Here is an 18,531-nt window from a genome sequence, read left to right as displayed (position 1 = left end):
TAATATCCCAATTTTAAAAAAGAGGTAGTTAGTGGTCGAGAAAGTGTGTATGTGCACGGGATATAGGGGTGTTTGAAGTGTGACAGGTTGCACCTGGCAGTGTTTCTTAGGATGAGTGACTAATCAAATATCTACAGTATCACTCTTTTGTTATTATTTGCATATTTAGAACATACAGCAACAACTACTTTTTGGTGCATGGGGACAAGAAATCCAGGTGAAAATTAGTTTCATCAGTTCTCCTGAAAACCGAGTCCAATTTATACATATGTCAACTGATGGAACTTTCTTACGTTTTGTACTTTTGTAACAAGATTAGATTAACAGAACTTTTCTTTACTTTGCTCTCAAAGTACACAAAACTGCTTAGTTCATACACACTGTACCTTAACCCCTGTGCACATACAAGTACTGCAGAAAAAGTAGTACAGGAAAGGGCCACAGTGATTAAGATATCAGCCAAATAAAACATGACAAGGCTTATGAAGTCGAGCCCAGACAGAGATTGAGTCTCACATGTAGATTTTCCATGGTACATTAAGGCTTTTTCCTTTATTCTCCCTTCTAATCTATGTGAATCTATGTTCTTCCCTTCATCCTCCTTTCCTTTGTAGTTTTTATTTTAATAGATCTTCATTCTGTGATTTCCCACTCTGACCTCGCAACCTCATCTTAACTCGACTCATTTCCTCCGTCTCAGCTGAGATTTAAAGCCTCAGCCTCAGTAAAAGCGGCTGTCAAACCTCCCTGAGGCAACACACAACCTCTGCTGAGATTCATCTTCTTCATTTGTGCATGTGTGTGTGCGCAAATCTGTGTACTGGTGCATGTGGGTTTGTCTGTGTACATGTGCGTGGGAGAGAGAGGTGTTAGCATGTGATTAAAGCCACATCACTGGTATTAGTGTAGGTGTTATATAAGTCTTGGCCTTCTTTTAAAGTTTGATTCTGAATGCGAAGCAAACAAAAAGGAAGAGTTGCATGAATGTTTTTGTTTGCAATGCAAATGATTCTGCATCTATTTGACCTCTAAACTTTATAAATTGCGATCCAAATTGCTTTACTTTGTTAATTAATATTTTTATCTCCAAACTGTGTTTATAATGCAAACAGTCTAGTTTTCAGTTAGTTAACATCTGATCTCTACTTTTTGCTTTCAATTTTGATCGCTGATCCAAGTGACCCACCGACCGACAGCTCAGATTCACTCCTTTACTTTCAACTTCCCTTTTGTTGTATTTGCTCTGCCTAACACCAAATGAATAGGTTTAACAGTGAACAAAGTGGCAACTTGTAAAATGTAAAATATTACCCTTTAAAATTGACATTTTACCCAGATTTTTACAGTGAATAGCTATTATCACATCCTGACATTCAGCCTTTTCATTAGCTTTTTCCCTGTGTCTCTTTCTCAGATTTTCTATAAGCTTGTATGCAGCCACTCGTTGGTCAGTAGACACAATGGGCTCTATTTCAATCGTTCTCGCACAAAAGCAAGCGGAAAGCCGTAGGTCTCGGGTGCGTGGACTGTGTGGGTGTCTCCAAGCTCACCTGCTAATTTGGTTCATGTAAACGTGAACAGTTAATTAGTGCAATGACAATAGAAAGAAATAATTAAAAAGTAAATTGGTTAATTAATCCACATCATGTTGTAAAATGTGACACAGCCGTGTTTGCACTATAATTGATTTTAAGAATAAAACATGCCTTTTTAACCTATCTGTCCTGTTGCTTTCAGGCAGCAGGGATTTATTGAAGTGAAGGAGAAGCTTTTCATACAGTATGTAAAGCATCTGTGGACAACAGATACTGTAAGAATCACCGGTATTAATTTATAGATAAATGTTGATCGCTTAATGGACGTTCCTACTTTGTCTACATTCAAAAATATCTTTTGATGCTGATTTAAATGCATCTACTGGTTGCAGAGTGTTAGTTTATTTACAGTTCAAGCATTTTTCCATTATTGTTGCGCATGTTCTCCAAGTTTTTACTTTACTCTTGTTGACAAAATCACAAAATCTGCAACAGAACAAATTCTGAGACGTCACAGTGCAGCTCGCTTTGTGTGCTCCCACCTGTTGTGCCTCTCCTCCCACCTGTGCGCCGTGCACACCCATAGAGATGAGCAAAGCATATTTCAAAGTCAGGAAAATCCCAAAATGTCCCAATAGTTTGGTATTGTCCTGTTTATGCAACAACAATTTGTTGGTTAGCGATAAAGCAGGAAAATAACAGATAAGGGAGACGTTTATCCCTGCATTCTGTAATTATATTTGACTGAAATGGAAGAGCATATGTTTTTCATACCTCGTCAATCCCAGAAAGGTTTCTGCAAATAGGAAAAAGCCTCTAAAGACCTTATATAGGAGCTGATACTGTCAACACTCATTTGTCCTGAAAAAGAAATACAGTAACACATACAGGCACCGAGAACACACACACACACAACCAGCACGTATGGATAACATACACATGCACAAACACAAATAGACACAGTAACACACTTTCACAGATGCAGATGCCACCACTCTCAGCACTGATGAATACAAAATGACATTTCAATTTACCTTTTTGGGTTGGGAAGGTCTACTTTTGCATACTGATTAACTCCTTTTTTTTGTAGAATAAAGATGTGAAAAAGGAAATGAAAAGACAGAAGTGGAGGTTGAGCGAGGAAATAACTCCTCTTCCTGGCAAAGAAACAGAAAGAAATGGTGGGAGTGAAAGGAGGTGGTGGCACCTTTCAAACAAATGACAGATAAAGAAATGAAGATCACTGTACTCGCATGAAGAAAATAACGGTGAGCTCAAGGAAATTCTCTAAACAAATGGATTTGCTCTGGCTACAAATGAGATTAACCCAAGCCACTGGCATATTGTTTCATTTGTTTCAAACTGCATACGATTTTACATTTCAGCTCCTGATTAATCGCCTGAAGTATGCTATATTTTTCAGCGTGTCTGTGCATGAGTACAGCTATAAATATAGAGATTGTGGAAAGTGTTTGACTGAGTGTGAAAATGGAAAGTATCATAAAGTTAGCGTGGTGTTGCAGCAGGCGAGGTTTGTGAGGTGTGATGACAAGAACTACTGTATATCCTTTAAGCTCTGTCAGCTATTTTCACTCATTTTAAATGATACTTTTTTTTCCTTCTTTGTTCCCTTCTCTCCTTCACTTCACTTGAGTCTTCCTGTGCTCCCTCTTTTCTCTCTCACCTTTCCACTCAGAAGTGAGAACCACCACTGTCAGTTTTATCGCTTTAGTTCAGACGGTTGCCTTGGAGATGGAGTGCGCTCCCAGATTTTGTTGAAATGCCGGTTTTAATTTGTGACCTCTGCTGAAAATTACTCTGAGTAATGACACACGAGCCAAACATTTAATGGAACTTCATTTAATGAGGACCCAAGTGACAACAACAACCCCCCACACACATACACACACTAACATATTTATCTTGACCCTTGGGTTTTTCTCGAGTATCAGGACAATCACGAGGATGCTGGTCCTCCACTGTGTCTCAAACAGGAACTATGCACGCCTCCTGCTGGTTGGCTCAGTCAACAGCCAACTTTTTATGAGCTGCTTTCTCAAACTTCTAATATCAGAAGACTATATGTGTGTCTTTGTGTGTTGGGTTTGAGCTGTGATTTTTGTATCGGACTGTCCTCCCAAGATTTGGGAGTTTTTGACACATGATGTGGTCCTGCTGATTGGTGTCATCAGATCATGAAATGCGTCTTTGTGTCACTGTGGAGTGCATGGACCAACGGTGTATTTCGTTGATTTGCATTCACTAAAAGATTGACTAAAGGTGGGAATGATTAAGTTGTAAGTTTTAAACTTCTCCTGAATGACTGACTCCTCACAGAATATTATTTAGGTCTCACCAAATCCTCCATATCAAACAACAAAATGCATGTTGGTCCATGAACTCCAGAATGACACACAGAACCATTTTCTGATCTGACTTCTGATCTTGGTTTAGGGAAAGATCATGGTTCGGTTTCAAATGACAATAATGACCACTCAGTTAAGGTTGTGGAATGATTGTGGTCATGGTTTAGAGAGACCAATGTTGACTGTTGGTAGAACAAGTGGTCTCCCATGTTAAAGTCTGACCTTTTGTTGAACCCTCCATCCACCCTGACCTCCTCTGTTGACTTTGTGGCTCCATGTTAACATTACTTGACTTCCTAGTTTCCTGCCGATGAACAAGAGTTATAATTACTACAGGCCTTAGAGGACTTTGTCACTTTATTGCAAACATATGTCGTTCCTGGCCATTTGCCTTATGCAAAACTTTTTGCCAAACGACTGATACTCCTGTTATTATTGGGAGGACAGTCTCTGAGGTCTATTTGTTTATGCATATGTGTTTGGGTATGTTTTGACATTTTTTGATACTTGTATTGAGCTGGGTGGTGAGAGGCTGTGACCATTCAAGCCATACTGGCAATTTGGTCCTGGTAGCAGTGTTGGACATCTGCTAATTGGCACAAATGGCAGTAAGAGCCTTTTGACTGCAGCTCTTCATGTAAGAACTTACTGCTGTGTTGTTCCTCGCGTTATTTAAAAGTTGGTCCTGATCAGCTCTGCTACCAAACAGGACCACAACATCTCCTGCTGTGAGGATGCAGCGGAAACACATTTGTGCGCTCATTTATAATACAAACACAAAGCATTTTCAGTATGCAAAACAACAACTTAGTTCAATAGATTGAGTCACACAGATTTTGAATCATTAAACCAGTCAGCTAGTAAACTATGAAATCATTTTCTAGTTATTTTTTTTAATTTGTCAGTTCTTCCCTTGTGTGTATGTGTGTATGTGAGAGTGAGTGAGTGAGACAGGTATATACAGTGATCTAGTTGATCACCCATGCTGAATTAACCATAGGTAAAACTCTCTCACTCTCTCTCTCTCTCTGTTTCTCTTTCACACACACACACACACACACGGTAGCAGTGAGTCAGCCAGTTAGTTAGTCAGTCACTGACCTACATTAATGTGTCATAAGCCAGTCTTTAATTGTGTGTGTGTGTGTGTGTGTGTGTGTGTGTGTGTGTGTGTGTGTGTGTGTGTGTGTGTGTGTGTGTGTGAGTGAGTATGAGAGCATGTGTGTACCTGTGTATCACCTCACATCGTCATGCCTGTCGGTGTGAAAAGAAAACAGCTGGTCCTTCCATGCCATATTATTGTGTGTGTTCAGTGAATGTCCTGTCTAATTTAACATGGTTGATCAACTGGATCATTTCTGGGCCCCTGACACACACACGCACGCACACACACACACACACACACACACACACACACACACACACACACACACACACACACACACACACACACACACAAACACACACAGTAACAAGGTGTTTAGAGACCATCTGTTCCCTTTTCCCGGACTGACAGATTTTAAAGAAATGGGATGATACAAACACATACATACACACACACACACACACACGAAGGAAGAACTGACCGATTAAAAAATGACTAGACAGTAATTTTGTAGTTTACTAGCTGACTGGTTTAATGATTCAAAATCTATGTGACTGAAATTGAATAAAAAATGTATATATATGAAATGGAAATGCTTTGTTTAGTTTAAGATACAATGGATGCAATGCAAAGTTTAAATTCTCCTTCTGTTTTTTTTTTGTCTTTGCCTCCCTCAGATCCCCCTCACCCCCATCTCTCTCACTTCTAGTGGACCCACTAGGGATATCTCCAGTCACACCTCTCACTCACGAAGCTGAGTCACTGGTCTGAAATGGTCAGTGGCCAGAAGAACTTGAATGTGTGCATGAGCATTATAAACTGACTATCTCACTGAACTGAAACGTCAGTGAAACTTTGCAGTGTTCGCCTGTCAAACAAAGGGAAAGCAAGCAAAAGAAAGTCAGAGAGGAGCAGTGAAATGATAAAAAGATCAAACTTTTGATTAAGTTTTTTTATGTTATATTTTGGGGTATTTGGCTTTAAGGGTAAGTTTCTTCATGGTCATTTGAGAATATATGCAACTGCTGTAACATAGAGGAGCATTATAGTGATGTTGACTTGTGAGAACTTTCCCCAGCTGTAAAGCTACTGTAAAACATCCTGAATAATGCAGGGCTAGAAAATTCACATTCATGTTTTTTTTAATATTTAAACACATGTACTTATTCCTGTTTGATGTAAATTAATGGCATCTCATCTTTAGAAATTAGCAAACAGGGGTTATATAAACATATTCAACTGACAATGTTTACACTGCACTCATGCGAACAGTTATAAACTGGCACAAACAGACACTAATAAACTCTAGGCAAGTGCATTTCAGGACTGTGGAGTTTTTAGTGTGGCAGTTTAATCAGGTGCTGACTCACACCTGTGATGCCTGCCAGGTGAGTGTAATTAATTAGAATGAACAGCTGCAGTGCTGTTAAATGGTACATTCCAATTACCTTATTTGACTGTTCCTCACTCCTCACTTAACCAGGAAATGGTTCCAGTCCTCCATCTTGAAGGCTGTCCCAATCCGCTTATTTGTGTTTGGAGAAGTAAGGAGTGCTCCCTGAGGAGGCATGAGCAAGGATAAAGGAGACCAGTGTCAAAACTGGTACACAGAGATGGAGGACTCAAGTGCATGACTCTGGAGACAGTTCAGCTGTAAGATCAAAAAAGTATTTACTCAGAGAAAAAGGGTTTGGTACACAAAAAGGCAGTCAGTTGGGCAACAATCCAAAAAAGGGCTTTGGCAAAGACAAGGTCAAAAATACGAATAGAGATCTAGAAAGCCAGGAAAACTAAACACTAGGAAAATGCTGGAATGCTTGACACTAGGGACGAAGACAAACTGGCACAAGGAACAGGGAGCACACAGACTAAATACACAAGGGGGGCAGGAATAATTGGACATAGGTGAAACACATCAGGGCAGGGCAGACAATTGCAGAAGTGGAAACACACACGGGCAGGAAGTAGGGATCTGAAACGAGAGGAGAGTAACAAAATAAAACAGAAAGTAAAGCAACAAAAATGTGAAACAAAGAAAACATAACATAAGACACGGGATGAGACATGACAACTAGTGGTGCTCTTATTATGCTAACTCTATTCTTCCTCCCATCTCTCTCCTCTGTCCTCCAGCTGTGACCTGGAAACCGATCTCTCTCTGTCATCATGGAGGATCCTCCAATCCCTTAAATGCACCTGGAGGGGAGAGGAGGCTCCTGGAGGAGCTTAGAGTGAGGGACCACAGATGGATCCAATGTGTAAGTTTTTTACCAGACCACAGCACCCCTTATAGAAATATATAGAATTGTAACACGCTAATGTGTATCACATTTGTATCATGCTAGTATGTTAGTATAATGGCATGCATGTTAGCATAAGCTGCGTGGGAATTGGTCTTTTTCACAGCAAACATTTTTACTTGTCATACAAGTGTCACAGTCACAGTTTTGTCATTTTTTATTCATTGGCAAACTTCAAGAGGGCGGGTCTTATCTAATTTGAGGCTATCAGAGGGCTAACGTTAGGGAAAAGCGTAGAGATGTGGGTGCATGACAATGCTTATGAATGTACTTTGATTTAGTTTCTTTCTGCATCTATTTGATAAACTGAATGATATGAAACCAATGCAGAGCTCAGTACATGGTTGGTGACAAGAAGAGGACACTGAGTCTGGCACCAGCTGCCCAGTGAAAAGATTAAAGTAAGGCCTGAATCCCTTTCTTGCTGTTGGCAATGATGGCGTTCACCATATCTGGTTGCCCGTTTGTTTTCTTGTTTGCTTATTTATAGGGGACAATGCACATTAATCAACACTGACATTTTAACAACAACAATGGTAACTGGTACAGCCAAAAGACTTAGTGGTAATTAAATCCTCTAGACTGAACAATGAAACATTCAATCACAGCATTTAATCTGTGTTGTGAGAATAGGCAAATAATAACATCAATGATGGCTCCAGTCTCTCCCAGTAACAACTCATTACACGTGACAGTGAGCCAGCATGCACAATACAAGGAACTGAAACAGCTAAATGGAATTCAGCCATCATTTTTATTTTGTATTATTTACTTATTTACACCTATGATTTTCCTGCTGTGACATGTTAAAGTGTCTTCCATAGAAAAGGTCTCTTGTGTCATTAGTTTTAGTTTTAGATGAAGATCCCCAACATCATTGTCATTCATCCTCTATTGATCATGAATATCTACAAGACTGACGGACCATCACTGACATCCACTGCAGCGTGTCTACAATGACGGGCCACAATGCCACAGTTTCACAGCAGGTTTTAGGGTGCAAGAGTATCTAAGAAGCTTGGTTTTAAAGAGAATGCCTAATTTTTAAGAAGGCCTTTATATGCTTATACTGTCTATAGTGTATTTGTTTTGATATTAGCAGGAAGGACAGAGGAGACAGAAGGAGGGGAGGGGACGACATTGTTAGTACAGGATGCGTGCCTTTGTCTAGCGGCCAAAACGACACCCTGATTAACCGTTAACCTTTAACATTGAGGCAAAGTCAAACAGCAAAATATCATGTGATTCTGTGAGCTTGTTGCCAGACAGCTCTGAAAACACCCAAGTTCCATTTAAACTCAGAGCCAGGTTGCGGCAGAAAGGTCACAGCACACACATTCATGCGTGGCCAGGTACACACACCTTGCGCAGTGTCACATATACAACCCTGCAACTTTGTAGGGGAAAACAGTCGAAGAGTGATTGGGCAGTAATTGTGCTACTTTTTTAGAAAACTGTGGATTTAAAAAGGTCATGCAGACAAAGTCAAGTTTATACAGCAGCTGCTGTGTGTGTGTGTGTGTGTGTGAGTGCTGCAGTGGTATTCAATCTGTGGGTGTCAGTGAGAAAGAAAGTGAGATTACAGTATATCTACTCTATTTATCTTAATGTTGTATCTTGACTTTCAAATCAATATTATAAACAATATACAAACTCTCTATATATTGACAATGATTTTGTTTCTGTGCAAGTTTGTCTGCCAGCCAGTGTTTCCCTAACTGCACTGGTGAACACACTGGTCATGATATGATTTTATTATTTTTTCATAACCAGATGGAGACACGGCTGGCTTCTGGACACAAAAGCCTTATTAAACACATTTTATTAGTGTCGCTTGGCAAATTATGAAACCTCTCATAAGCTCAAATACCAGTGTTTGGGTCGTAGCACCAAGCATACATGGAACACATTCTGGCACGCATTTGTCTGCAGAACAGCAGTTTTTTCACACCACAATACACTTGGTTTAGACATAATGAGGCTTAGCAAAATGTTTACTGGCCTAAAATGACACATAGAACGCATTTTTTGAACAAATGAGAAAAGAAAAATCCCAAATTTGCTGAAAAAGATGGTAAAAACGGTAATTTACAAAATCAATAAACATTCAGCTGTCACTAGTTTCTCTCCAGAGCACACAAACCTATTGCGTAGAATATACAACAATTATCTAGGGTTACTGTGGAGATGAATTATTAATTGTTTTATAATGAAATTGTGATTTGAAAGAGTGCAATTTTCAATTTTTTAAAATTTCCACAACAGCTGCTAATATAAATTTCATCATTAAGTCTGTTAACAAGCTGAGCGAGTGACTGTTGAAGCCAGCTGCAATGAACACTAATGCGGGTAAATGTACTCAGCTGCAGCTAATTAACGTTAATTCTGTGATTTGGCAAGGACATAATAAAAACTCCTGGTGGTTAACTGGTTAATAATCTGCTCTCTGAAGAAACATCACTCGGTTTAATTTCAAACTCTGAAAAATAAGGAGTGGGCTGTGTTTTTTTGCTGTTCAAAACAGACCAGACAGGTCATCACCTCACATCTGGTAGCTAGCAGTTAGCTGATTGGTAGTTGTCCAGCATCGCAAGAAAACTGTTGAACTCTAAGTTGAACTTAAAAACATTTCATATCATCATTTTGATATTGATACAAATGTTATACACAGTAGCATGTAACAATTCTATGTATGTATTGAATGTATGAATGCTAACATGTATTACCAGGGTGGTAATGTTCAGATTACAGGGTTGTTTTCTTCTCCTGGGCACAATGACTTCTGTCCTAACAGAGAACTGAAATCCATCACAGTTGTAGATCTCACAGGACTTCTCTCTCAATTCGTGATCCTCCAGTGTGGCCTTGGGGAGTTTGCAGTTATCCTTAAAGGGTCCACTCTAGATTGATGCGCTCCTATAGTCCAGTGCTGTCTCTGCAATTGTAGTGACACAAAATTTGATCTGCCATGTCTGGCCGAGGGGAGTTTTTAGTGTCTTGGGGATAAGAACTGAGACTTCAGTGCTGGAAACAGCACTCCACCATGCAGGGCTCCTCCAGGGTGGCAGTGATGAACCTGAAAGGATTTCTCCATGGGTCCTCCTTTGTTTAGCCTGTCCTACCCACTGGCACATGCAGCCATCAACACACAGACCACACAAGAGCCCACAGCTGAATGACAAATACATCTGAGAATTAAGTGTCAGATGGATGTGTCGGGCTCAAGACAATAGTAGGGACATGACATATTTCTGCTACATCAAACTTTAATCAGTCAAAGTCAGCTCTGTTCAAATTTAGTCCCACGATAAAGAAAGAAGTGACAGTTAAATTGGCCAGCCTGACACTGCATTTCCTATAAACAAAACAGGTCATGCAAGTTAATGAGTTAGCTGGGATAAAGTGCTTCTATTAAGCTATATTTTGGCAAACTGAGTGTCTTAAACACACTGAGCACTGAGATACTTTTTTGCTGTGAAGCTGGGTCACCATTGGACTCCGTTGTGAAAGTAGTTAATCCATGCGTGAAGGGGCAAATCATAAACTTTTTAAAGCCACCTTTGAAGTCTGTTTGGTGAATGATTTGATATTCAGCTATTTTTCTGTGGAGTATTACTTCCAGAAACATCCTCACACCTACTGCAGCTGAGCAGTTAACATGTAATAATTTGTTTATATTGGCTACTTAATGAGAAAGTGAATCTGCATAATTCAGAAATGGATGAAAACTGATTGGAGAGATCATAGGGTAGCAACGCTTTGATTGCAGGGTGAAGTCTCAGTGAGGCGAAGTAATCAGCACTGTTGTTAGAGAAAAAGAGATGTAGTGATTTAACTGTAGGTGACTGTCAGTAACAGATGAATGCCTTGTTTCTCACTGTCTTCATGTCTTTGCTCTCTTTGTTCTCTCACACGCTGCAGGGATCTGAAATGTTTCTCACTAATAGGATAAACAAAAAAAGGCCATGGGGATGGCCTTGTATGTTGATGCAACTCTTAAATGTAAAGCAGCTCAAAGTATGTCAACAGCAGCAGATGATATTATGGAATGCATTACCATAGAAAGTGATGTAGAGAAATCTAAAAATATCATAAGTGTGCATCGGGAGCCTGACAGATTCAAGGATAACTTAGTCTAGATGTCTGGAAAGATAAATGATATGAACGTTGATTTTTATATGAGAATTCTACATTAACCATATTGAATCAACATCTGTCAATTTTGACATTTGTCAACATTTGAACAGTTGTCTTGACATGAGCATAAATTGATGACTTTATGAACACTGTATAATGTGAGTTTGTACCCGGAAATCATCAAACCAAGTAGAATAACAATACATAATGATACATGTACTTTGATCATACATATAAATACGTAACTTGCTGCCTTTTCTGCTGGTAGCCTTGAAATGTACACAACATGTTTTCTGCTTGAACAGACATTGATTGGCTGATTGTCACTATTGATTTTGGAACTCTTAGTTCCAAAGTGATTCTGCTGTTGAAACCAGCGTAAACAGACAATTGAAGTTTACAATTGGAGAACTTAGTGGATAATTTACTGGTGTTGCTTGTGTTCTGTTGTTATTACACTCAGTAACTTATCTTCCTCCAAACAAAGAGTGAGATATACTTGTCCAGGAGTGGGTTACACTGGTACTTTTGTTGAACCCAATTCCAAAATTGTGATGTTCTACAAATTCTGAGTCTCTGTTACTGTCTATGTCGGGCTACAGGAGCTGACACCTTCATCTTAGCCATGTAAAAGTGTGTTCAGACAGAAAGCATCTAATCGCATCACTTCATTGACTTTGTATGTAATCGCGCCTCATCTGAAATTTGCTTTGCATCCTGTTTGAATACAGTACGGGGAGATTTCCATCTGTGGCACACAACTGTTGGTGAGTTCTTCTTGATACTTGGAGAAAGACTTTATATATAGTTTACCTTTATTTTCCGACATCTCATTTTCCCCAATACAATCATTTACTCTCTGTTAATTGAAGAGGTTTGTATGACTTGTCTTGCATCTTTTGGTCTACCATTTCAACAGGCTCTTTTATAGACTGACTACTTTCAACAATGCATTGTTAAAGAGATTACTGCGACATGTATTGTCACATCAGGCTTAGCTGTGTCTAGTTGCAGTTTTGCAGGGTTAACCCCTGCAAAACATATATATTCATCACAAGGATGAATATAACTCAGTTCAGGTTACATAACATTTTAAAATCCAGCTGGCAGCTGGTGCGATGGGCCCCAGCTTCATTCCTTTTTCATCATTTGAGCAAACCACTCTTTCTACAAAGCTTCCCCAGGTGTCACTGATACACTAGCTGAGTCAGTGCCCCACAAACCACTCTCACTTAAAAACAGAAACTATAATGACATACACACTGTCAATAAAATGTAATGCAAACTGCATGTAACACTGAATTCTGCCTTTAAAATAACTTTCGGGAAAAGGCCCCTCTGGCATTGCCAGTGTTTTAGCTGACTCACTGTCTGATAACCACAGACAAGAAAATAGATACAAAATGATACAAGTCCAAACCACAAAATAACACACCAGAAATACATCATAACAAACTATTACTTTAAAAATGACAGGGGCTAATGAAAGTGTCCCCTGGCATACCCCACTGTTTAGCTGACTCAGTGTCTTTGTGTCACATAATGAAGTGAAAAGTTATACAAACTTTGCATCAAACTGACCGTTCTGGTTCTAACATGCTTTTTAGAAGATGTCCCCCTGGGGTGGCTTTTACTCTGGCTGACTCAGTGTCTTGACAACCATTGCAATGCATGCAATAATGATGCACAATATCACAAACAAAATGAAATCTATAAAGGACGTCAAATTGATCACTTTTATAACTCCATGAAAAAGCCTGTCTGGACATTGGAGTGTTTGTGTGTATTTGCAAACTGAATGAGATTTCTTTTTTCTTTTTTTTTTTGCACATTTGCTTACAGCAACAGCTTTTACAGTCGATTAAACCATAACATATTCATTCTCACTCCTTTGTTCATGGTTTCTTTTTTTGATTTTGTTATACTTACAAAGTAAAATATCTGTTTTTGAGTAATTGTTGTCTTGTGACCTGGAAATAGTTCATTATGAGCCAGAGTTTTAGTTTACAGAGATATTGAAATACGATTGTGCCTTAGGCTTAAACTATTGTTTTAAAAGTTTTCCCCATTTCCTCATGTTTGGTTGAATGGGGTTGCATTGTTTTAAGTGGATGTCTCAAATCACATTGTGTAATGTGGGAGGCGTCGCTTGTAGTGATGAACCTCCAGAGAATTATCAGCAACTCTGCAGCTTCCCTTCAGCTTTATGCAGCTTTACAGTGAGTTTCAGCTCATTGTTTAGCTGTCTGACTGCAACTTTACTGTTCTGGTTCATTCTCACCGCTTTCATAGTGTTGTTTTCAGCAGCAGCTGGTTAAGCTCCTGTTGGCTACATTGGATGTCATTTCCAGTAAAGAAACATCTAAATATCACAATATAAAACATGTGTTTTCTGTTTAAAAAGTACAAACGTAGGATAGCAAGTACTCACCCATCTTTTACTTGAGTGGTTACGTCTCCAGTCTGATCTTCTGTGCACAGCTGATAGGTACATGGTTTGTTTACATGACGTAACAGAAGTGCATATTTAATGGATTCAGTGTGGACAGAGAGCGTCCGATGTTATACAATGAGACATGATAGTTGGATACTCGCTTGTTGTTAGGACATGGTGTTAGGAAAAAAATTTTTTTTTTTTTGGACAACTGACACTGCTAAATATATCAAGATTTTGTCTGCTGATCACCAACAGTAGGACTTGACGTGTTGAAATTCTTCTCTTGGGTGATAATTTTGTGAAGGACACAAGTGTGCAACTACTCATGAACAGGCGGCATTGATCAGTTTGAAATGATTCATGTTTCCTGTTTCATCATAGGGGTCAGAGGTCATAGAGAAGCTGGCTTTGCAGTATTAGTCTCCTTACTCAAAAGTTTTAAGGTTATTTTGACACAGACTGTTAAATGAATGGCTCAGTAATCACCAAGCCACCTTTTCAAACCATCCAGGTTATACACAACACCAACCACTTAAAAGTCAAGAGAGTGGCGCTTTCAAAAAAAAAAGTATCCTGATTCCATGTTAGTCTGTCCAAACACCCAGCAATTCATCCAAGAAAATCACTGCTATCATCAGCTCATCCTCACTCCACTGAATCATTTCCCGTCTCTCTCTCTGCTCGCTCCCACTCAAACAAATCTCCTTCTCTTCTTTTTAGCTTTCAGTCTATTTCCTCTGCTCTTACCCAATCATTCACGACAGCGTATAAAATGAACAAATGAGAAACATTTTTAAACACCAGATTCCGCATGTCTACGTGTTGTGTGTTTCACAGAGAAACGTTTGTGTCTGTGTGCGAGGCAGTAGTGAAGAAGCCAGACAAAGCTTCTATAACAGCTCACCACTTTTCGTAACAGCCCCCATTTAGCAATGAAACTATAGTGAATGTCATCCGCACAAAGTTGAACGCGCCACACTGTGTCAACAAGTAAACACTTTGTCAAAACCACTTAACTCCACAGGACCCCGTCTGAATCAACGCCACACACTGAGCCAACATGTGAACGATGTTAAATAAGGCGTGTATGGCATCACCCATCGTGTCAATGATTGATTTTAGCCACATGATGTATTGCATTTATGTAAATCAATGTGTTGTCAGTCAATATCACCCGCACAAAGGCACAGAAACGCACAAAGCTGAAAATGCCAGTCTCTCTTTCCTTAATCACTCCCCTCCCCCCTCCCTTTCTCTCTCACTGACATTAATAAACTAATTTCCCCAGCACTTAGTAACCTTTTGCATCCATCCATTTTCTAAACCGCTCAGCTCTGTTCAGGGTCTCTGCGAGTAACCTTTACCATTTCATATAATATTTTCCCTAGAAAACAGGCAGAATCATGGCATTTTTCTTCCAGTAATTTGCTAAATAATAACGATTATCCTGGATGCTGATTATAATTATGAAAAATGGGGGGCAAAAATATTTTACACTTACTTTTTTTTTTGTAAAAACAGTAAATTGAGTTTTAGAGAGCTCTCGCAAAGCTTACAGTTGAGCCTATTTCCTTAATGGTAAGCATATGGTTCAGAGCCATGAGTTTGGCAAAAGGCGTTAATGTTGCAGTGATGTTCTGTGGACGTTTTCTAATAATAATCTATAAGTCTTTTCTGAAAGGTTAAGTGTCCTATTATGTTCCAGTTCTATAGCGCTCAAGCATTTTATGTTTAGTGTGTGATAATGTTGACGATATGGACGGCCTATATAGATGTTTTAGGGGTGCTGAACCCTGTGTAATTCTCTTTCTACCTCAGTCTGCATGTTTCTATCTCAGTCTGTCTGTGGTCGTCAGAGTTGATTGGTTGCTGTTTGACTTACTAGTTATGTAAGGACTTTGCTCTCCCTCTCCAAGTTTCAGTTGTGTGTGTGTGTGGCCATTTTTGTGTTTATGTGTACATGTTTGAAGAACAGATTTGGTTATCTCAAGAGCCAGACTCCCCTCATTACCAAGGCAACAGGCCACCAGGGGGGCAATCTTGCTTTTTCTTTTGACTAACTTCCAAAATCAATTGTCCAGACTCTGGACACACATACACACACACAGCTTCTTTGCCTGCAATAAAACCAGTTAGAGTTTTATAATATTCTGATTCCAATTATGGCAAAATTGAAAAGAGCACAACACAGTTCTGACAAGTGGAATTAAATTCACATAATTAACACCATAAACTATAATTTCCCTCTGATATAAATGCAGAGTGGGTATGAATTGTCACACCACACCTGCAGTGCAAACTGTCGACTTTATAATCCTCCTGACAACTGAAATTTACTTAAATCAGCTCACTGTTTTAATATTGGTTCCACATAAACCTCTGCTATACTGCAAAAAACAGTGATTAAGGTAGAAGTTAACTTGTATTATACATATTTTACTTTTCCTCTAAAGCCACCACAAGGTTCAGAGTTCTAGGTTTGACTGAAGTATCTTGAAATCCGCTGGATGGATTGCCATGAAATCTGGGACAGTCAGTCATGTCTCCTTCAGGATGAATTTCATTAATTGAATTAATGACTTTGGTCCCTTAACTTTTCATCTATTGCAATCATCAGGTCATTTTTTAGAAATTGTTCAATACTTTGGTTTATGACCAAATACCTGCAACACTAATGATATTCCAATCAACCTAGGCTGAATAGTGTGTTTAGTGCTAATTACCTCATGTTAGCATGCTAACCTGCTAAACCACAATCTTGACAATGGTAACCATTATACCTTCTAAACATCAGCATGTTAGCATTGTCATTGTGTTTATGTTAGAATGCTGATGTTAGCATTTAGCTCAAAGCACCACCGTACATGGCTTTAGACTCTTTGTTCACTGTATTTCGACCGTTTTGCAATTCACTCTTTTATATTTTTGTCTTTTTAGCCTACAAAAACATAACTTGTACATAAAAAGGACACAAAGTACAAAATTGATAACAGAAAGTTGTGCTCTCTAATAACCATGCACAATTCTGTGCTCATATTTAAGCATAGAATGAGATTTATTCATTTCTTGCGCTCTCTCTCTCTCTCTCTCTCTCTCTCTATCTATCTATCTAATCCTAATATCCGTACAGATGTGTGATTATCACTGAGTGATGAATCAGTCTTGCATTGTTATGGTCAATACATCCTGTGTAGTATGTGTGCATGTGTGTGTCGCGGGAGGAAATGGGGGGATCAGAAAGCTATCAGTGCTCTGAGATGAGGGACATAATGACACAAACCTCTCCCTTTTTCTCTCTCTTTCAGTCCATGTCTGTCCTTTGTGATGTCTTTCTCTGGATTTAAGGTTACAACCCACCTCCCTCTTTCACACGAGAGAGACAGAGTTAGCAGGACTCTGGTAACAAATACTAGTCTGCAGAGGAGAGCGTTTACTTTGTGTACAGACAGACTAGCAGAGTAGTGATGGTATCTTAGTTGCTTTTCTCTGCGAGATTTTGTATCAAGAATGCTGAGACACATATATTGTTTAAGAGTGAAAAGTACAATTCACACCCATTATCTCCCAATTTTGTCTTTAAAATTAAAGCTGGGGTAGGCAGTTACTGGAAAAAAAAAGACGAGCACGGGCATATGCACACACTTCATACGCACATGCAGCACATCAGTGTTTAATACTGCACTCACACACACAACTTCCTCTAAGTCACAACAACCTTTACTAAACAGTAAATGGTAAACAGGGCTGCCTCTCACCTGTTTGAAGTCTGCCACAAAAGTAATGAGTGTCCCATATCCCTGCTTGAATTTAAGTGATATTATGTCTCTTTCATTGTCCACCTCCAAAACCTCAGTCACCAGTCCGTCAGAGAGCCAGATCTGGACCCGCAGATCCGAACCGAGTCCCAGAGCGGTGAACAGCACCAGTGCGCAGACAGTGCGTAGATAGGACAGTATCTGACCTGAAGCCGAAGTGATACATAAAAATCTATCAATGCTTTTCACTTCTGGGAGCTGAGTTCACTTCCATTGAAAGTCTCTTGTCCGGAATTGTTGATAAGATTATGCGCTGTTGAGTTTCTCTCACACTACAGACAATAGTCCAATGATTGCATGTTACTTTTCTTCTGCTTTCTGTTGATATTCAGACAGGCAGGTAGGCCATCCAATCATTTCATGTGGGCCAAATGAAATGATTGGATGGACTTATCACAGGCTTGTGACAACCACAGATAACGGATTCTTTTCTTTTTATTGTCACAGCATTTGATTTATTGATTGCTGTTGGGATGTAAAGAGAATTTCAACAAATATAACAAAATAAAGCTAAAATAAATTGTCCACTCTAGCTTTAAAACCACTGATTTCAGATGCATTTCAGTTGTTAAGTAAATCCACTGTGGGTGTAGCAGTGTAACCAGGTATTTTCCCTTGGCACATACACATTGAGCTCTTTTTAGTCCATGTAGAGTCCAGGTGTTTTTGATTAAATCTAAATAGAATTCCTTGATTCACAAGGAATCAGAACAGACATGAAGGTGATGTGGGCTCCCAACAGAGATGGCAGTGTAGAAAGTTGCTCCATAAAACCCGACACCAGAAAATAAAGTCATCCATGAATACCCCTGTCTTTTTGCGCAGGATATAGTGAA

At 39.2% G+C, this 18,531-nt stretch overlaps 1 long non-coding RNA gene across 1 annotated transcript; it reads left to right on the top strand.

The window, feature by feature from the left end:
* Window positions 1–2,253: 2,253 nt before the first annotated feature.
* LOC121881386 lies at window positions 2,254–18,193 on the top strand. Its single transcript, XR_006091774.1, has 5 exons — window positions 2,254–2,803; window positions 5,684–5,781; window positions 6,490–6,659; window positions 7,140–7,264; window positions 17,734–18,193. It is a non-coding gene; the product is annotated as an uncharacterized LOC121881386 (long non-coding RNA).
* The last annotated feature ends 338 nt before the right edge of the window (window positions 18,194–18,531 follow it).

Source organism: Thunnus maccoyii, chromosome 16, assembly GCF_910596095.1.
Source record: "Thunnus maccoyii chromosome 16, fThuMac1.1, whole genome shotgun sequence".
In the NCBI taxonomy this organism is placed as follows: domain Eukaryota; kingdom Metazoa; phylum Chordata; class Actinopteri; order Scombriformes; family Scombridae; genus Thunnus; species Thunnus maccoyii.
This window is presented reverse-complemented; position numbering and strand designations above follow the sequence as displayed.